Below are 20,310 nucleotides of genomic sequence, written 5' to 3' on the forward strand. Positions count from 1 at the left end.
TTTTGATGCAATTTGGACTTGTTTCCGTGGCTGACTCTGCTTATGCTGTTTGTTTTTATGTATATCCTCCCCCACTGTAATGACGCTTGGCGGTGTGGTTAAATAAATAAATAAATATAGGTAGCATTGCTCCATGATTAAAATTGAGTTGTCAATTCAGTGCAGAGAGTGTGTATGTGTATGTCTGTCTCATCTTGTGTCCCTGTCTGCGAGCGCTGGTTTTGATAAATGCATGGCCGACTAGCCCAGCGATCCATCTTGCCAGGAAAGAGTTAATGCGTTGTACTGCTGCTGAAAATATACTTCGTACTTACGTCTAATCTCGACGAGCAGATAGCCTAGAATATGGCACCCTACATAGCTACAATATAGCATGTTTTTGTGATCTAGGAAATCTGTGTATGGGAGTCGTAGCCCGATGCTTAGGAGAATGTCCCAAATTGTAGCAAATTTGTTATGAGGGAGTAATTACTCTTGGCGTTCACCAAAGCGCAGTCATATCGCTATAAATGAAATCTACAGAGCGTTCACAGAAACTCTCACAGAAACAGAACAAAAAGCCGTCCTGATCTGGTGTTCGAACCCAGGACTACCGCCTGTCCAGGGCCGTTGCTTCACCAAGTAAGCTAACCAACATTTTTTAACTACGAAGTTAAGGAATCAGTGTGTACTTATATAACGAAGCGGTTTCTGCTTATGTTGCCCCTCAGAACAGTTTACATGTATTTGCGTTCATTGCTCTTGGGTTTCGCAAACTTTCGTTCGAACTATAGCAAATTTTAAGTATCTTAAACTTGGATATATATTCGAAAGTCATTTATTAGCCTTATTTGGCACTTTTTTTGTATAAGCTATAATTATGGTCATCTGCGCACAAACGGGTGAGGGTCAGATGCTCACAGATTCACCGCATTAACACCGTCCTGGCCTTGCTTAAAGAAAGAATGTACTTTGTTCGCTGCTTGGAGAGAACGTACACTCGTGATGCAGACAGCGCTGCATTGTTGTTGCCAGCCTGACAAAGTGATCAGAATTAAGCTGTACAGATTTCTTAAACCAAGTAATACGGTAAATCCACTTGTGCACATAAGTTATACGGCTAAGGGTACATAACGTGAGATGGTTATTATCATTGTCAGGCACTTAATTAACTAAAATATATTAATAATTTTTAAAGATTATGCGGTTAGCGGTAATCTATATGTTGCAAGTACAGATGCGGTCACATTTCTAGACCATTCCATTTGGTAGAATTACTTTAGAGGTTTGTTTGGAAGGAGTCAAATAATCATAACTTAGGAGGGTAGATGTGTAGGCCAGTTGGTGAGACATGAAGGAGCTAGACACCGCAGCGGACACGGGACAGAGAACCGCCCTGTGTCGTCTTCTTTCTCTGTCCTGTGTCTGCTGCGGTGTTTAGCTCCTTCATGTCAAATAATCAACCGCCACAATGATAAGCATACCAGAGAGATTACTGAGGCTCTGAATATTTCACGTGCAGGGAACAAGTGTGTGAGCGTGGCATCACTGGCACTATCAGCAAAAGAGGTCGCTTTTTAAATCGATGGCAACCAGCGAAAGGCTGAGTGTATTCCTTCTATCAGCTAACTTGATCGCTCTTTCCCGTTTCATGCTGTCGATCCTGAATTTATATGTATTTATATGCATTTATATGTGGCAACGGCAAGAAATAAACAAGAAATAAAAGGTTCAGTCAGTCAGTCAGTCAGTCAGTCAGTCAGTCAGTCAGTCAGTCAGTCAGTCAGTCAGTCAGCCAGTCAGTCAGTCAGTCAGTCAGTCAGTCAGTCAGTCAGTCAGTCAGTCAGTCAGTCATTTATTCAACAACACACATAAATTGTACATCAGAATCTGTTGGGCCCATAGCCATAGCTTGTTTGAGCCCATAGTTACGCACACTTGGCATCACAGCCGCCGCGGTGGCTCAGTGGCTATGGTGCTCGGCTGCTGTCCCGAAAGACGCGGGTTCGATCCCGGCCGCGGCGGCTGAATTTCTTTGGAGGAGAAATTCGAGGCCCGTGTACTGTGCGATGTCAGTGCACGTTAAAGAACCCCAGGTGGTCGAAATTTCCGGAGCCCTCCACTACGGCGTCTCTCATAGCCTTAGTCGCTTTGGGACGTTAAACCCCATAAACCAACCAACCAACTTGGCATCACAAGTGCAAATAGGGGAAATGAATCCTAGACTTAGTACAAAAGAAGAAAAAGAAACAAACAGAAAATTGGAAACATTTCATGTAGTTACTACATACTGCTAAGAACAAATCTTTTTACTGAGTATTCAAAATTCGTGGATATTATTCATTCCTGGAGGTTTATTAATCAGTTTTAGTTAATTAGGAGCCTGACGATGAGAACCGCCATCTTTCTTTGTGTGCCACTGGTTGCATAATTATGTCCAGAGGTAGATGTTAACTACCTCTCTGCACCAATTTGTTTTTAAATTTAAAGCATAATTTTGATCACTCTGTAATTCCCGTCTCAGATTATTATTCTGATATCTGTCTCATCATGACCCCGCTGTTTTCGATAGTCGTTCTAACACAAAGGCATGGCGCACGAGGAAAAAAACTATATAATGCACAAGAAAATTTTGTTAAAATTTTGAGTACGCAGTAGATTTTAGCCCAACAAAAAGCTTCAATTCATTTAAATCTGCGGCTCTCGTCGCAAAATCTTAGACCATTTTCCGCGGACAGTGCATTGAAGTGGGTCAAGTCGTGCCATCTCGCATACATCAGATTGTGTTTTTATTAGTTTGCATACAGGCGTGACCCAGAAAAGGGAACAGCGTCGAAACAGTTGACTGGAACACTCACCCTCATTCAAGCAATTTTTTGGCGTGTATGAACCAGTTGCTTCGAACACAAAGGAAACGCCGCTCCAGGGCCGAACACAAACCGGAAAAGGCTGAACTCGATACAGAACCGAATAAAAAAATTTCCCGTTCGGCACCCTGCCGCGAAGGGACTTGGTATACATTTAAGGGAACAAACAGCGCGACGAAACACGGACACACGAAGAAATGACACACACACGTGTGTCCGTGTTTCGTCGCGCTGTTTGTTCCCTTAAATGCATTACCAACTAGCCCGGAACCTTGCTCTTTTGGTATACATGCCCGCCTGACGCCATGGCTTGGCGCCGGCTTGGCGCCCTACAGAAACCACGACTTTTCAGTCGATAGCTCCTAGCGGTGAAAAGCGGAACCAACAACCTGCAGTGCGCGGTTCAGACACAAGGTAGAGCCAGGGTGGCCCCACGGCAAAAGTACTTCATCAGTTTTTGAATTCTTTCCGCTCAGGTTCACCTAAATGGGTTACAAAAAATCATTGATCACTGGCGTGAAGTTCCTTTCATTGGTATCTCTTCGCAGCTGCGGTACGTGTCGCTTCACGACTGATATGAAAGGGGAATTGAGCCCGAAGTAAGAAAAATTATGGAAACTAGCTAGGCAACTCCAGTGGCATCACTTGGGTCACCTGACACCTTCACGGTTTCGACATTAACTAACGCTAAAAAGACAAGAAGCAACAGGACACATGCAGCGTGTTTCCTCTTGCTTCGGTCTTTGTCTGTGTCTCTTTAGCTCTAGTTGCCATGTCGGAATCCACAAAAAAACTACCCCAATTATTAGCATTACCACCTGCCCGGTTGTCAGCTCCATGGAGGAAAAAAAACTGATGAGGGAGCGTGACGTCACGCTGCCAGCGTTCGCAAGCCGAGTGTTTATGAAGCCGTTTTCTCCCTCAGTTTTTCGCTCTCCCGGTCAGTCCTTTATGTTTTGGTTCTGGTATGTTTTAGTGCACGCGTTTGCGCGGCTTCTGGCACGGAGCGTCTACGGCAAGAAGGTTGATCTACAGTCAGTCTGCCACGCTAATCTGCGCATGCGCGCGCGCAACGGGGCTAGAGTTTACCGCACGCTATCACGTGGCGTGATCACGGGGGGACAAAATCTTTTTTTTTACTATATCTTTGCTTGTTAAGACTAGGCTTCAAGGTTGTCGTCGGACGCTCCCCTCCTCAGTTCTTTTTTCCTCCATGGTCAGCTCCATCCTGTCCGTGGCTCACCCCTGCTCCTCTCTTCCTTTAAGCTATCGCCATGCTCAACATGAGTGGTGGAGCTCGCTACATACCACGCGGCGGATAATTCCATAAACAGCCAGATGGCAAACCAAAGAATATCTATTTCAAATGCCTGTAAAAGAAAAACAAACGCGTGAAATTTGCTTCGTGAAGAAGTGAGCACCATGAAGAGGTAAATACAGCAGTTTTTTGTAACCTGGATGAATATGGCGATTTGCAGCATTAGTATTAACAGCGCCTAGGATAAATGAATAGTCAATTTGTGTAAGCATTTAAATAGTTTAGACCAACATGAATAGGAATATTTTAAATGAGTTTAAGTGAAAATTGGCCGAGAATTATATGAAAACGACTTGGAACACGCCTATAATTAACCGATATAGACACTGTCCAAACATATAAGCACGCGTGTACTAGCAAGAGTCGCTTGATCATGGAGAAACTGACCGCTCATATGCGCACATAGAGTTTCTAACTACTACCTAGAGGGAAAGCTGGCGGCGCTGCACTTCAGCCAACATGGACGCTCAAAGCATCATGGGGCGGTGAGCTACTTGTTGCGGCACAGTCGTAGTTTTTCGGGAACACAGAGTGGCAGTACTAAGGCGTTTCATTTCGAAAACGTAGTTCGTGTGTGCGCAGACGACTTTCGCGCGAACGCAGTGTGCAAAAGCCATAGTAGTGAAGACGCGACGACACACGACGCCAATAAAAGGTTTTACTCTTCCGAAATGCCATTAAAAAACCTCTTAAAGTATCTAAACAACAACATTTTTTTTGAAAACATATTTACTTTTAAAAGTGCGCCTGTTAATTACGAAATATTAGTTTTTTTAGTGTTCATCACTTGGCCAATAGGAAAGCTAGTCATGTCTTATTTTAGGCAAACTTTGCACTTCAATGCTTTTCTGCTCGTTTGTTGCAACCTTTAGACAAGATATTGAATGTTAGGACGTTTGTAGCTATCAAACAGCTTTATTTTTTTATTATTTTTTGGCCAAAAGTTGCAGTTCCGCAACAAGTAGCTCACCGCCCCATGATGCTTTGAGCGCCCATGGTGGCTGAGGTGGTCACGTGGGGTCTCCATGCAAACTCCCATAGACGGCTTGCCAGCTTTCCCTCTAGGTAATAGTAAGAAACTCTATGTATGCGCAGGAATGACAAAGAAGAAAAAAAAAACAACCACTTAAGATACTTTACACAGATAAAGAAAAAGAGCTTTTTTTTTTGCAGGAATTTCCCTTTTTCACCGTGGTTTTGGTATTAATAGCGACGACTCTTTCCTGTAGCATTCATTTCGACGAGCAGACGATCCACATCTTCGAAACCAGCGCGCTACCCTTCCACCCACTGAGCCGGGACGTCGTTTGCCTCGCCTTCCGGCAGATGGCGCACCCTGTCAAACCAGCTGCTCGGCTCGCGTATAGCTCCCGTCTGCGACAGCTTTACTCGCAGTTGACAGCAGTTTCTTCTTAATTTCAGGAAATGCAGGCAAATACCGACGTTTAATTACATTTTAAAGAACGTAGACCATAATATGCTACCCCGTGAGTGGAGTTTGCAGCGATGGCGTAGAGGTAGAACATCCGCCTCGCGTGCAAGAGGACCGGGGTTCGAATCCCGGTGCCACGCAATTCTCCAACGGATTAAAAAAAAACACAAAAAAACTCCGCGTGTCGATGGAATTGCATACCCAGGCTTGGAGTCGGCCTGATTTCGGTGAAGAGAACCGACAACGCATTTCCTCACCAGAACAGGATTTGGCCACCCTGGTGTAGTACATGGCCATAACCTTCTATGAACCAACCAATTAACCCTCGGCCCTCAGTCCCCAGCAGCTGCGGAGCAACTGACCAAGGCGGCGGTCAGATCTGTGACGCAGCGGAGGGTGCTAAGAATCTCTGGCTCCGGACAGGCCAGGACAGGCCGCCATTGGAAACTGAACCTGGCAACGTTTAACGCAAGAACCTTATCAAGTGAGGCTAGCTTAGCAGTGCTATTGGAGGAATCAGCCGGTAATAAATGGGATGTCATAGGGCTTAGTGAGGTTAGGAGGACAGACGAGGCGTATACAGTACTAAAGGACGGGCATGTACTGTGCTATCGTGGATTAGCAGATAGGCGAGAACTAGGTGTAGATTCCTCATTAATCAGGATATAGCTGGCAACATCGAGGAGCTTTACAGTATTAACGAGAGAGTGGCAGCTATCGTAATTAGGCTTAATAAGAGGTACAAGCTGAAGGTGGTGCAGGCCTACGCGCCTACATCAAGCCATGATGACCAGATAGTTGAAAGCTTCTATGAGGATGTGGAATCGGCAATGACCAAAGTAAAATCACAGTACACTGTACTGATGGGCGACTTTAATGCAAAGGTAGGGGAAAAGCAGGCTGGAGACAAGGCGGTAGGTGACTACGGCATAGGTTCTAGGAACAGTAGGGGAGAGTTATTAGTAGAGTTCGCAGATAGAAATAATTTACGGATTATGAATACCTTCTTCCGCAAACGAGCAAACAGGAAGTGGACGTGGAAAAGCCCCAATGGTGAGACTAAAAATGAAATAGACTTCATACTGTGTGCACACCCTGGCATCGTAGAGGATGTGGAGGTCCTCGGTAAGGTCCGTTGTAGCGACCACAGAATGGTAAGGTCTCGTGTTAGCTTAGATTTGAAGAGGGAACGGAGGAAACTGGTGAAGAGAAAGGCTATTAACGAGTGAGCATTAAGAGGGAAGGTAGAGGAATTCAGAATGTCGCTGCAAAACAGATTTTCCGCTTTAACTGAAGAAGACGACCATAGTGTTGAAAGAATGAATGATAATCTTACAGCTATCGTTGCAGAGTGCGCCGCAGAAGTAGGTGGTAGGATTGTTCGACAGGATACCAGCAAGCTATCTCAGGAGACTAAAGATCTGATTAAGAAACGTCAAAGCATGAGGACGTCTAACTCCACAGACAGGATAGAGCTAGCAGAGCTATCGAAGTTAATAAATAAGCGCAAGGTAGCCGACATAAGAAAGTTTAACATGGAGAAAATCGAGCATGCTCTAAGGAACGGAGGTAGCCTAAAATCAGTGAGGAGAAAACTGGGCATAGGTAAAAACCAGATGTATGCGCTAAAAGACAAACAGGGCAATGTCATCAGCAATATGGATAAGATAGTTGAATTAGCCGAAGAGTTCTACAAAAATCTATACAGTAGCGAATCTAATCATCAAGTTACTGAGGAAGGCAGTCGAGCACAGCAATGGGACATCCTGCCAGTAACGAAGGAGTAAGTAAAGAAAGCCTTAGGAGCAATGCAAAGAGGGAAAGCAGCTGGTGAGGATCAGGTAACAGCAGATTTGTTGAAGGACGGAGGAGAGACTGTGCTACAGAAACTAGCCACCCTGTATACGCAATGCCTTGTGACCTCGAGAGTACCAGAAGCTTGGAAGAACGCTAACATTATCTTAATTCATAAGAAAGGAGAAGTCAAGGACTTGAATAAATACAGACCAATCAGCTTATTGTCCGTTACCTACAAGGTATTTACTAAGGTAATCGCTAATAGAGTCAGGACAACCTTGGACTTTAGTCAACCAAATGATCAGGCAGGCTTTCGTAAAGGATACTCGACAATAGATCACATTCACACTATCAATCAGGTGATAGAGAAATGCGCAGAATATAACCAACCCCTATATATAGCCTTCCCTCGTTTTTGTTCTTCTTCCCATGGAATGAAATCTTTTTGAGGCATCTGCAATCCTGTGTAAAATTGAAAATCTTATGGGTTTCTCCTCCTGTCCCATCGACAGCATTAACCTTTAAATTTTTTATTAATACAAAGATGTACTAATCCATGGTACTCACTAAATTGTTAGATAAGTCTGTACTGTTTGAACAGCTGTATCCCCATTGAATGGAAGGCAGGGAGTGGCAATAAACAATGACCAGGTAGCTTTCGACCTGTACTGCTCACTAGCATTACATGGAAAATCATAGAATATGTTAGCTACTTTCACCTTGGTACCTTTTTTGCATCTAACCAGTTTTTCAGCAATATCCAGCATGACTAACGTAAGTCCTTGTCATGATGAACTGAACTAATATGTCTCTCACCTGACTTGCATTTCATCCCCGACACCGGATGTCAAGCACACTGAATACTGATGGATTCTCGAAAGCACTCTACAAGGTATATCATGAGCTACCTCTTTTTCAAGTGCGCAACGTTAACATTGAATCTAGTTGACATACGTATTTGAAATTCCTGATTTTCGAAGCAGAACCAGCCCGTAGTAGCGAATGAATTTAATCCAGAATTTCCACATTTTGTTCCTGCCAGCCTCAGGGGCTTGTTCTTGGGCTCCTCTTTTTTCTCATTTAATAAACGACTTACCAGCTAACATGCCCCCTTCAGTTCTTCTTTACCGACAACTTATTTTCCGCGAAATACACAATGATTAAGATGTTTTCCTTTTTCAGTCGGGAATCTTTGGATTCAGGACAGCTGCCCGGCGACTGGAAGGTGGATAAGGTGGTACCAATATTCAAGTCTGGTGAGACTCATTGTGGCCTTAATTGCAGTGCCGTATAGCTAACGAGTTTTCCATGCAAAACGTTTGAACATGTCAAATATTCTTGTCTGGTTAAATCCTTGAAAATCACTGGATTTTTTTCTTCATTAACATGGCTTTCGTAAGCCATTCTCGTGTGAGATGCAGCTCCTTTCTTTCACTCATGGCTTATTTTACGCATTAGAGAAGCGACTTTTTATTGACTGAATATTATATTTTCAGAAAGCATTCAATATTTAAGGCGAAAGCCTTTAATGTCTCATCGTTGTAAGCAGCAGTTATCGACAGAAATGTCACGCTTTTCAATTGGTCGAAACGGCCGTGACGTCACAGTGCGCGAATTTCAAACGGGGCCAATTGTACTTTGGCTAGTAACCATGCAACCAATTGAAGGGATGGTATAGTGATGCTCCAAGCAAGTGGGATTGAACTTAGTTAATTGCTTAATTACCCAAATATCCTAATTAACTTTTCTAGTCAGGCCATATAAATAAATAAAACCGAATAGGAAATTGGTTGAGCTCGGGAATCGAACCCCGGTCTTCAGCGTGCGAGACGAGCATGCTATCCACTCCGCCATGCCAGCTCGATGGTTTGGAATGAACAAAGGCACGTCTAGTGAATACGGTGTCTTCGCTCACTCCCATCCTCCTCCCTTCCATTCCGGCGAGGATTAGGTGTCCACCGAGTTATGAGAGACAGATACATTTCCTTTCCTCAAAAACCAATTTACCGACGAGCGAGGTGCAGAACCGAATGGGCAATGGCGTTCTATGGACTCCCTGGCAGCATTGCAAGATGCTGTCGCGTTCCACTCAGAGGCGAAGCTTAACATCTTAACCACACATCAGTGACCACACTTTAGGTCAAAAAAGTGCCCCCCTGAATTTTGACGGGTGTTCACCGAGATATGTGAGACAGTTACTGCGTAATTTCCTTTCCTCAAATACAATTTCATTTTCTTCATTACGGCCCTCTTTGTCTTCTTTTCACTCCCACTTCCTCCCTTCCTCTACGGTGCGGTTCAGGTGTCCACCGAGATGACAGAGAATTACTGCGGCATTTCGTTTCCTCAAAAAGCGTTGCGTTCAGAGGGCAAGGCATCGCGCCGAACGGGTGGAGGCGTTCCGTGGACTCCCTGGCAGCGCTACAACACGCCGTCGCGTTCCACTCCTAAAGGCGAAGCTTAGGCGTCATTAATTAGCAGTTAATTACTATTCAGGCATTATTCAGTAATTAACCACTAATTAGTGATTTGTCATCACTTAGTAATTAGTGCTCAATTATATGTGACGCCACCAGTGCCACAGAGGCAGCGAAAGTGGTTCGGAAAACGCTTTCGCCTCTACGCACTTTAGACAGTCAAATTGCCCCCTGAATTTTTAAGGCGAAAGCCTTTAATGTCTCATCGTTGTAAGCAGCAGTTGTCGACAGAAATGTCACGCTTTTCAGTTGGTCCAAATGGTCGTGACGTCACAGTGCGCGAATTTCAAACGGGGCCAATTGTACTTTGCCTAGTAACCAGGCAACCAATTGAAGGGATCGTATAGTGATGCTCCAAGTAAGTGGGACTGAGCTTAGTTAATTGCTTAATTACTCAATTAGCCTAATTAACTTTTCTAGTCAGGCCATATAAATAAATAAAACCGAGCAGGAAATTGGTCGAGTTCGGGAATCGAACCCCGGTCTTCGGAGTGTGAGACGAGCATGCTATCCACTCCGCCATGCCAGCTCGATGGTTTGGGAAGAACAAAGGTGCGTCTAGTGAATGCGGTGTCTTCGCTCACTCCCATCCTCCTCCCTTCCCTTCCGGCGAAGTGTAGGTGTCCACCGAGATATGAGAGACAGATACATTTCCTTTCCTCAAAAACCAATTTACCAACGAGCGAGGCATAGAACCGAATGGGCGATGGCGTTTTATGGACTCCTGGAAGCGTTGCAAGACGCTTTCGCGTTCCACTCTTATAAGGCGAAGCTTAACATCTTAACCACACATCAGTGACCGCACTTTAGGTCAAAAAAGTGCCCCCCTGAATTTTGACGGGTGTCGACTGAGATATGTGAGACAGTTACTGCGTAATTTCCTTTCCTCAAATACAATTTTCATTTTCTTCATTACGGGCCATCTTTGTCTTTCTTCTTCCACTCCCACTTCCTCCCTTCCTCTACGGTGCGGTTCAGGTGTCCACCAAGATGACAGAGAGTTACTGCGCCCTGTCCTTTCCTCAAAAGCGTTCAAAGGGCAAGGCATCGCGCCGAACGGGTGGTGGCGTTCCGTGGACTCCCTGGCAGCGCTACAACACGCTGTCGCGTTCCACTCCTAAAGGCGAAGCTTAAGCGTCATTAATTAGCAGTTAATTAGTATACAGGCACAAATCAGTAATTAACCATTAGTTAGTGATTCGTCGTCACTTACCAATTAGTACTCAATTACATGTGACGCCACCAGTGCCACAAAAGCAGTCAAAGTGGTGCGCAAAACGCTTTCGCCTCTACGCACTTTAGACAGTCAAAGTGACCCCTGAATTTTGTTAATCACCAACTGCTTTGTTTAAAGCTCAACAATCTGAACATTGACCCCAACATTTTTTCATGGATCCAGAGATTTTTGGGTAACAGAACTGAGTTCGTCGCTCCAAATAACGCTTATTCTTCACCGTGTTCTCTTACCTCGGGCGTGCCCCGAGCTTCGATACTGGGGACGGTATTGTTCTTAACATATATTAATGATCTGCCTAACTTTATTAACTCCACAATCAGGCTTTTCGCAGATGACTGCTTTATTTACCGAGTTATGAATTTCGTTTTAGGCCCATCCATACTTCAGTGTGGCTTGAATAAGGTAACCAATTTGTCACACTTGGCTCATCAGAGTGAATACTAACAAGTGTAATACCCCTGTCACACGGGCATTTCGAAGGCCCTCGAACCGATAGTCTATCGACTCGAAGGCGATCGAGCGCTGCTACACGGCCAGTTTGAATGGCCATCGAGTCAATAGTCTATCGAGTCGACGGAGCAGCCCGGAACTCTATCGAGATTTCGAGGGCCTTCGAGCGTTGCCCAAGGTTGCTAGCATTGCTTCGAACGACAACAAACATGGCGGCGCCCTTCAAAGCCGGACCCCTCGCTTCGGACTGAATTCTCGTTGTTGCTGCCTTTTTCTGTCCGTTCACTGGTCATAAATGGGGCACCGGTCTTTCGCCTCGTCTCATCTTGCCTACAAGAAAACGTATAAGTGATAAATTTGCTTTATTTTTTATTTAGAGTGACGATTCTGCCGCTGCTAGGCCTAAGAGAGTCGGTTTGTTGACAGTAATGGTTCCCGTTTTGACAACCAGATGGCGCCACTAGAGGCTAAATTTATTTTTGCGTCTCTGCTAGCATACGCTGAACTAAATGTGGGAATGCGCCTGCGTTTAGCGTACGTAAGCGTGCATACGCTCGTGGTACGTAGACAGCATAAATTTATGCGCTTTTCTCACTACATCTGTGTGCGCCGCGAGCGGCGATGTGGTGCGCACAGCGACAAGCAGCAGCGGCGCGGCCGTTCCAACTCGCCGGGGCTTCAACAGATGAGAACAGGTCCTAGTTTTTGCGGCGAGCGAATCCGCTTCGCTTGCCGGATTTTTGAACAAGTGTGAACACGCCTTATGACTGCAATAAAGTGTATTTCAACATTTAGTTAAGTTTCGTCAATATATTTTTGTTATTTGCGCGAAACCGAACGTAGCGATTGTGGCGCCACACGAGCTTGGCGTAAGAGGCGTGAACGACTTCAATGGCCATTGAGATTTGCCGTGTAGCAGCACCACAACTCCCTCCAGTTCGATGGCGATCGAAAATCTCGAAGGCCCTCGACTCGATGGCCATTGAAACTGGCCGTGTGACAGGGGTATAAGGCTATGCGTGTTTCACACCGGTCTGCTAACGTGAATCTTAGTCCTTACCATATTTCAGGCTCTGTACTTGAACAAATAACGATGTATAAATATTTAGGGACTCGCATAACTGTTAACCTTTCATGGCAGTCACATGTCGATTATATTGTTAACAGTGCTAACCGCATGCTTGGTTTCTTGCGTCGTAACTTTTCTATGGCTCCATCTTCTTTGAAGCTGCTACTCTACAGAACTCCAGTGTGGTCGAAACTAGAATACGCGTGCTCTGTGTGGGACCCGGAAATAGAAACTGTTACTAATCAATTAGAATCAGTACGGAATCGTAGCGATCTATTTATGTTATCTAACTTTTCCTGCACTGCTCGCGTAATTGCAAGGAACATTTTAGCCTCTCCCTCCGTAGAAAACTCTCACGAATTCTAACTTTTAACAAGCTTTACTAGCATAATGACCAGTTAAAAGGGGATCTGCTTTCGGAGCCGTCATTCATATCGCCTCACGCAGATCATCGCCGTAAGGCACGGATTCCATGCTTCTCGACCGATGCATGTTTTAACTCATTTTTACCGAAGACGGCCAGCGATTCGTACCACCTGCCCATCTTTGTGTTTTTGCACTAGCATTTAAAATAATGACGTAATCCACGATTTAATTTTGCGCTTCTCTCAATGGACCGGAGGAGTGCAGAGAAATTTAGCGTGACGTCACGGAAGGTACGATTTCAAATTACCGCTCTCGCCAGCCACACCCTGTTGTTAGACGCTGCCAAACAACTCTCGACAGGGTTTGCCATCGGTGGCGTCGGTTTTTATTTTTCCTTCAAAGCAGGCGTCGTTGGAAATGTACCGATACATTCAATGACGTCATCATGCGCCCCCACTTGGCGTTGTGTGCTTCGAAGAAGATGAAGGACGTCCGGATTTTAATCGACGATTACTTCACTATTTCAAGCGCTAGCCCAAAAAAGATTTCGTATGCTTTACCTGCAAGTTTCACACATTTGAAACTCTTAAGCTCGTTGATTTCTGAAGCCTATGCAGTTTCCCTTTTTGTTTGCTGAACTACACTTTGCTTTCGTTTTGCTGCGTTATGACTTTACTTATTTGTTCCACTCACTTCTGTAACGCTTCCTGGGGCCTTGAAGGTATTGTAATAAATAAATATTACAAGGCTTTGCCGTGTGGTAATGTGCACAACATGAAGCTAAACAATAACAAGAGCAAGTATTTGCGCATATCTCGTCTGGCACCTACACCTGTACTTACCTCATTAACAGCAAATATTTTAAACTATTTTTTTTTTTAGACGGAAGACATGGGGGTTCACGTCTGTTCTGACCTGTCCTGGAAAACCCACTTTGGCGATATCACGAGTACCACTAATCGCATGCTTGGGGACTTTCGCAGAAATTTTTACCATCCACTGAGTTAATTAAAACGTGGCTGTCGTTTGGCACTTTCGAGCTATCGCCGGTCTAGTAGTGTAACTGCCCCGAAAACAAGATTATTTCATTGTCTTATCCTCATTAAGATTACCTTATCCCTCATGTAAAGCCCCCACCGGACGGCCCTTGACGTATCTGTAATAAATAAATCTATTGTAGTGAATTTAGCGCAAAAATGGGACACCAGAAGGAAGAGCAGACAAGAACTTTTGTCAGCTAGAATTATCTTCCCGATCTGATTGCTTAAATCAGTGATAATGCTGCCTTTCGGAACGCCTTTAATAACTTTGTCTGAGTCAGTACCTGTAGCTAAGTATACGAGGGGGTACCCAAAATAAACCGGAATAATTTTTTGAATCGGCAAAGCTTCTGTGGTACCGCGTTTTGCCGCTAGGAGCGCATAGAACGAACATTTCAGAGTCAGTAAGCCGAGTGCCGTTGCTGAAGGAGGTCAGACTAGTTTAGGCAGAGCTTTAGAGTGACGACTGGTTTGTGTGAGCGTCGTTTTTGCAATGGCTGATGTTCGTGAACAGCGTGCGCCGGTGAAATTCTGATTTTTTCTCGGAAAAAGTGGAACGGAAACTCTTGAAATATTCAGAAAGACGTTCAAGGACGATGCTATGGGGACAACTTAAGTGTTCCTGAATTAAATCCTGAACAAAGCTACAGTCATGCCAATGGAAAACTTCAAATTCACCTCGCCTCAAGAAAGCTCGCCAGGTGAAACGAAACCTCGAAACAATGCTGATTTGTTTTTTCGACGTGAGAGGAGTCGTCCATTGAGAATTTTTTCCGCAGGGTCAGACAGTTAGCCAGGCTTTCTACTTGGATGTTTTGAAAAGATTGGGCAACAGTGTTCGGTGGAAGCGGCCTGATTTGTGGCAGACGGGTGACTGGTTTTTACATCATGGCAATGCCCCTACTCACACAGCCCTGTTTCTACGACAAATTGGGACCAAAAATGGCATGACCTCTGTTCCTCAACCCTCATACTCACCCGACCTTGCCACGTGCTACTTTCTTTGTTTCGTGGAATGAAAGGACAGGTGAATGGAAAGCGTTTCGCTGATGTTGCTGAGGTGAAGAAAAAAACGACGGAGGGACTGTCAAGCATCAGAAAAGATGAATTTAAACAATCTTTTGAAAAATGGAATGAAAGATTCGACAAACTTATTATTGTAAGTGGAGAGTACTTTGAAGGATATTAAAGGTCTGTGCTTAAAATGTGAACAAATAAGTTCAAACAAAAATAAGTCCGGTTTCTTTTGGGTACCCCCTCGTATTTGCTTTCTGTGCTGTGATTTGGATTGTACCACATACCCAACGCCCCACTGGAATGCCTAAGGGCGCTAAGAGTAAACAAATAATTAAAACAGACAATAGTGCGTAGCCTGAGAACCTGGACGTTTCCTTGAAAGGTGTCAAGCAGTTTTTGATAGATTTAAAATAAACAGAATTTTTTAGTACGAAAAGGACGAGGATCAATAAACGAAGTGGACAGGACACAGCGCTACTAACAACTCCTAGCGCTGTGTTCTGCTCACTTCGTTTCTTGTGTCGTCGTGTTTTTTTGCGCTAGAAAATCGGCAAATATGTGCCAACTAGTCTGCAAGCAATCAAAATTGCTGATTGGGCGTGTTGGTGGGACATGATTCGAAATGACCAGCGCGAAAACAGACGGATGCAGGATTTATCTTGTATTGTCTTATAAGAAACACAGTCGTCTGTGTTTATTCTCTTGTCTCCGTCTGTTTTCGCGCTGGTATTTTCGGATAGTCTGCAAGACTAATCTCGCACGTTAAAAATAGAACCCTTCCCCCTTTCCTTATGATGGCAAACAGATATCGTCAGAAATATTTACAGGTTGGGTAAAAGTGTTCGACAAGACAGTAAAGTCCCACTGAGTGATGAATGTGACGAAGTCCAAGGAGGACCTGTGTACAGGCTCTTCGAGTTAAATGCAGGCTGCTTTTCAGGTGTCTCCACAGCCAACGGTTTTAGACAAAAAGTTCGCACTAATAAAATTGCTCATATAAGGCTGTGAGTTTTGCAATGGAAACACTGAGCTAATCGCGAGTTAAATCAAGGCTCTTAGAGGAGCGCAACGTCACTGCCGCGGTCACGGCAAAGCCACCCCCATCCCCTCTCCCCCCGGCTATGCGTATGCATATGAAGCATATGCGATTAAAATTACAATGACGGACCTTTTAGAAAGGCAATGGCTCGTCTAGGCACCACTGACATAAAAATGGCCTTCTCTAGAAATACGCCCGATGTTCAGGGGCAGAAGCCGCTTTACTTTTGTATGTGGTACGAACACCATGTCACGATGCTTCGAGTGAAACATACCCTGCAAGGATTTAGTTCAATGCACGAAATTTCAAAATTAGCCATTGCACGTTTACGTCATCGAAACGGTGCTAGCGGAGAACAGAAGCAGGAACCCCATTGTTGTTGAGAGCCCTATGGACTCGTTCAGTCACATGTCATTTGAAACTACCAGTGGATACAATACACTTTAAACGTCGTTTTGAAGCTAGTATTGTCCGAAAGTACTAGAGCTAAATAACTAGTAATGTCATGAGCAACAATAGTGAGCAGGAAATTGTGAAACGAAATTGTCTCTCACTTATGCGATCCTGATTGAACACACAGGACCAGCACCGTTTCATAACATTGCAAAGTTTCGGGAAAACAACAAAAATAATAAAACGGGAGTTCGTGCCGAAGTTGTCTCAGCTCACCTGGGTGGCCTGTGGAAGCCATAGAGGTCGAAGACGGGCCTTCCGAGACGGCGAGGGCGCGAGTTGAGGAAGCTCACCGGCAGCAGCACCTGGAAAGCCAGCTTCGCCCGCCAGCAGTCGCCGCCACAAGCACACACAAGAGAGCGTGGCTTTCGGAACCGACCGCAGCGCCGCTGGGATGCGGAGTGACGGACGGAAGCAAGGCACCGCGCGCCCGGTGTCAGCTGAGTCGTCTGCGCTATGGTCTTGGCAGGTCAAGGGACGGTCTCGTTTCTCAAGGCACCCGAGGATTGTCGAGCAGAGGCGGCTTCTCCCCGCGACAGCGGGCCTCGCCAGGGCAGCCCCGAGAGCGGATGACGGGCCACTGCGGCGAACGCCGCGCATGGAGCTGCGGTGAGGGCGGTGCGCGGATCGAACATTTCGTGGGCCCGCCTCGCGACCCCCCTCACTCTCTCCCCCATTGCCGCGATTTCGGCCCAGTCTGACACGGCGAGCACGGAGGCGGCGTTGCTGGAGCCCAGCACGCAGAACCGTACAACGAAATTCGCCGTCCAAGGTGTGGCGCTCCGAAGCGCCCGTCGTCTCGCTTCTCAGTTTTAATTTCTTTTCTCTCTCTCTTTTTGAGGTTCACGCCCTGCCATTGTGGCCCCGCGTGTACGTATTCAAAAGCACCGATGTCTGGGCCAGTTGGTATTGATCCATCTTGAAAAAACGTAGCAGCACGAAAAAAGGTGGACAAAAAAGACACAAGTACTCACCAGGGTGGAAATTTGGGCAAGTTGGTAATGATCCATAACACAAGAGTAGCGCAAAACCAGGACGTTGCCAAGAGTAGAGATAAGCTAACTCGCGAAATTGTGGAAGCTGCACAGATTGCTACCTTGCAAGATAACTGTGTTAGTACACCGTCCATTTCCTTGTCTAAACGAGAGCTGGCCTTCTTGGGTTCAAAAAATCCGTGATCTCCCATTTTTATCGCATCTTTTTTCGATTTATGTTTTTTTCTCTTTGGTCAGCGCATGGGCTACTTTTGCTCAGGTTCCGTTCACTTGGTTGGTTTTGGCTTTCTTCATCAGTCGGAAGTTAGCGCCAGTGTTGTGGGTGTGTGTTTTCTCCCCTTTCGTCCGTCGTCCTGGTTTTGCGCTACTCTTATGTTATAGGCACAAGTACGACAGGACATGTGCTGCACTTCCAACTGAGTGTTCATTGCGGAGACCAAAGCTTAAGTACAGCGCTACTATCGCCTCGTGGCAATCAACCGCAATGGTCCGTGCTGTTGATTGCTACGAGGCGATAGTAGCGCTGTACTTAAGCTTTGGTCTTCTCAATGAACACTCAGTTGGAAGTGCAGCGCATGTCCTGTCGTACTTGTGTCTATTTTGTTCCCGTTTTTTCGTGCTGCTACGTTTTTTCAGCAGTGTACGTGTTCCCCTGCACGTAGCGGAGTGCGGTGCGATTTTCTGCACCGTTTAATTTTCCCCCTCATCAGGCACGGCCGTGACTGCGGGGAACGAGCCACGCCGCTTCGTCCTCGCCCCGACCGGGCGGGTGGACGTCCCTGACAGTTCCGCCGGACGTCCGTAAAGCGCCACGGACGGACCTTGCCCTCCGAGGGTTCGAAAACCGCGGACGGGCATCTTCCTCGACGAACTTTATAGAAGCGCCTCTATTGTAGTCTTTATTTTTTCGATGTCCCCGGACAATGCTAGCGGTGAAGCGTTTTTTTTTCTCATTATCATCATCATCACTTTATTTCGCGAAACCAATACATCAGAACTTGATTGGAGCCATAGCTAGCTCGGCTAGTGAAAGGTCCAAATACAAAATATTCAGAAAAGAAATGGCACACATTCAAACTACATCTACAAAAGGACGTGAGAAACTACAATCGAGGCATTGTAAACATGTAAAGCGCACAAATATTCTGGAAAACAAACATATTCTGAAATGTACAAAACCAAACACAAACGCATTTAGTCCCACAGCTCTGGACAGACAAGAAAAATGTTTTTCAATAAGGCCGAAAAATTATGTTTGAGTTTGATGTCATCGGGAATCTCATTCCATATCTGAGAACCATTGTACTCTAATAGCCTTTGACCGTAAGTGTTGTGACAAGGCGGTAGGTTAAATCTATTATTAGTGGCGGCTCTTCTTTGTCTCAGCGGCGATGTAAACAGGGTAAGAGGAAATGGATCATTAGTTATTATTACTCTGTTTATTATTTCAGCTATGTTTAGTTTGTATGCAAATTTTATTCATGCGTGTAAAGTCTACCTCTTTTGAAGCACATACATCCGGTAGAGGTGCACATACTGAGTTATTCCACGACTGTTCTGTAATACTTCTGTGCCCTGAGCTGAAAATCGCAATAACAATTGCAAAGACATTTCGAAAGTTCTGTACATACATCTGGAAACAGCGCAAATGTTGCGGTCCTTATTCGCACCTCTCCCATAAAGAGTAACACGAACTTTTGGGCTCCTTGACCGCATTCTTGTATCGCAATTGCAGCTCACACAAGGAAGAAGCACACAACACACGGGGGAGCAAACTGACTGTGGAGAACGATAAAGAGCAACAAAAGTCACCATAAAGAGCAAACTAAAGGCGGTGGCCTCAGCAAAAAAAAAAAAAATATTCCAAAGAATGTTCACTACATTCGAGTGCGAAAGCTTGGATTTGTGCTTCGTGGAAATCTTGAGGCCGACATTCACCACCTGCTGTGGGTTTGCCCGGCGCTGAAGCCGACAAGACTTCGGGACCTGACGGCAGCGGGTTTTCCGCCCGACAATAGTGCTGATAGACCTCATCATCGTTCACTGCTCGATTTCATTAGATCAGCGAACCTTTACTCATTTATTTAGGCATCCTTATCTATCCCTACATACCGTTTTATGCCCTGAGGCAATCAACATCGCATTAAAAAAAAAAGACAGCGATGAGCGGGCAGTGCCGCGGCACGGAGCCGATGAAAGTTCAGCAAAACGCTGAGTTTTTTTTTTATTTAGTACATACTGCTAGCCTCATGCTGAGGCTGTTGCACGATAACCATTCTTCTGGCGTTCTCGATCTCGTGCTACTCATCCTGAGAGCATTTCACCGTTTAGGCACCTATCAGGCTTCAGTGATCACTCGGTAATATTGCCACGTATCATTGTAGTGTTTGTTCGTTCACGCTCAAGGCTGCAGGAAAGGGTTGTTATCACTTTTGTTCGTGGCGCGAGAAGCGACCAGACTAATCTCGATTGATCGCAGCCATGAAGGGCTGCATCTAGGTTTTTCTAGATTACTGTAGATGATCTTGTCCTGTTATCTGGAAGTTTCCTTGCCGCCTTTAAATTGCGCGATGCCGCGGGCGGCGGACATTCGTAGTTCGACGACCGACGAGCACGCGTGCTGCTTACGCCGCCGCCGAGTGATTCAGTTCTTTTCCGGGCGCAAGTCAGCCCAAATAAAGAGCTTCATTTGCAAGTATTTCTTGTGTCTTCCTGACCGCTGGACTGCCGTCACTACAACGTGACAATATGCTGCAAAAGAATTTGCCGGGCTA

This window comes from Amblyomma mixtum, chromosome 1 (genome assembly GCF_055824585.1).
Source record: "Amblyomma mixtum isolate Tamu chromosome 1, ASM5582458v1, whole genome shotgun sequence".
Lineage (NCBI taxonomy): Eukaryota > Metazoa > Arthropoda > Arachnida > Ixodida > Ixodidae > Amblyomma > Amblyomma mixtum.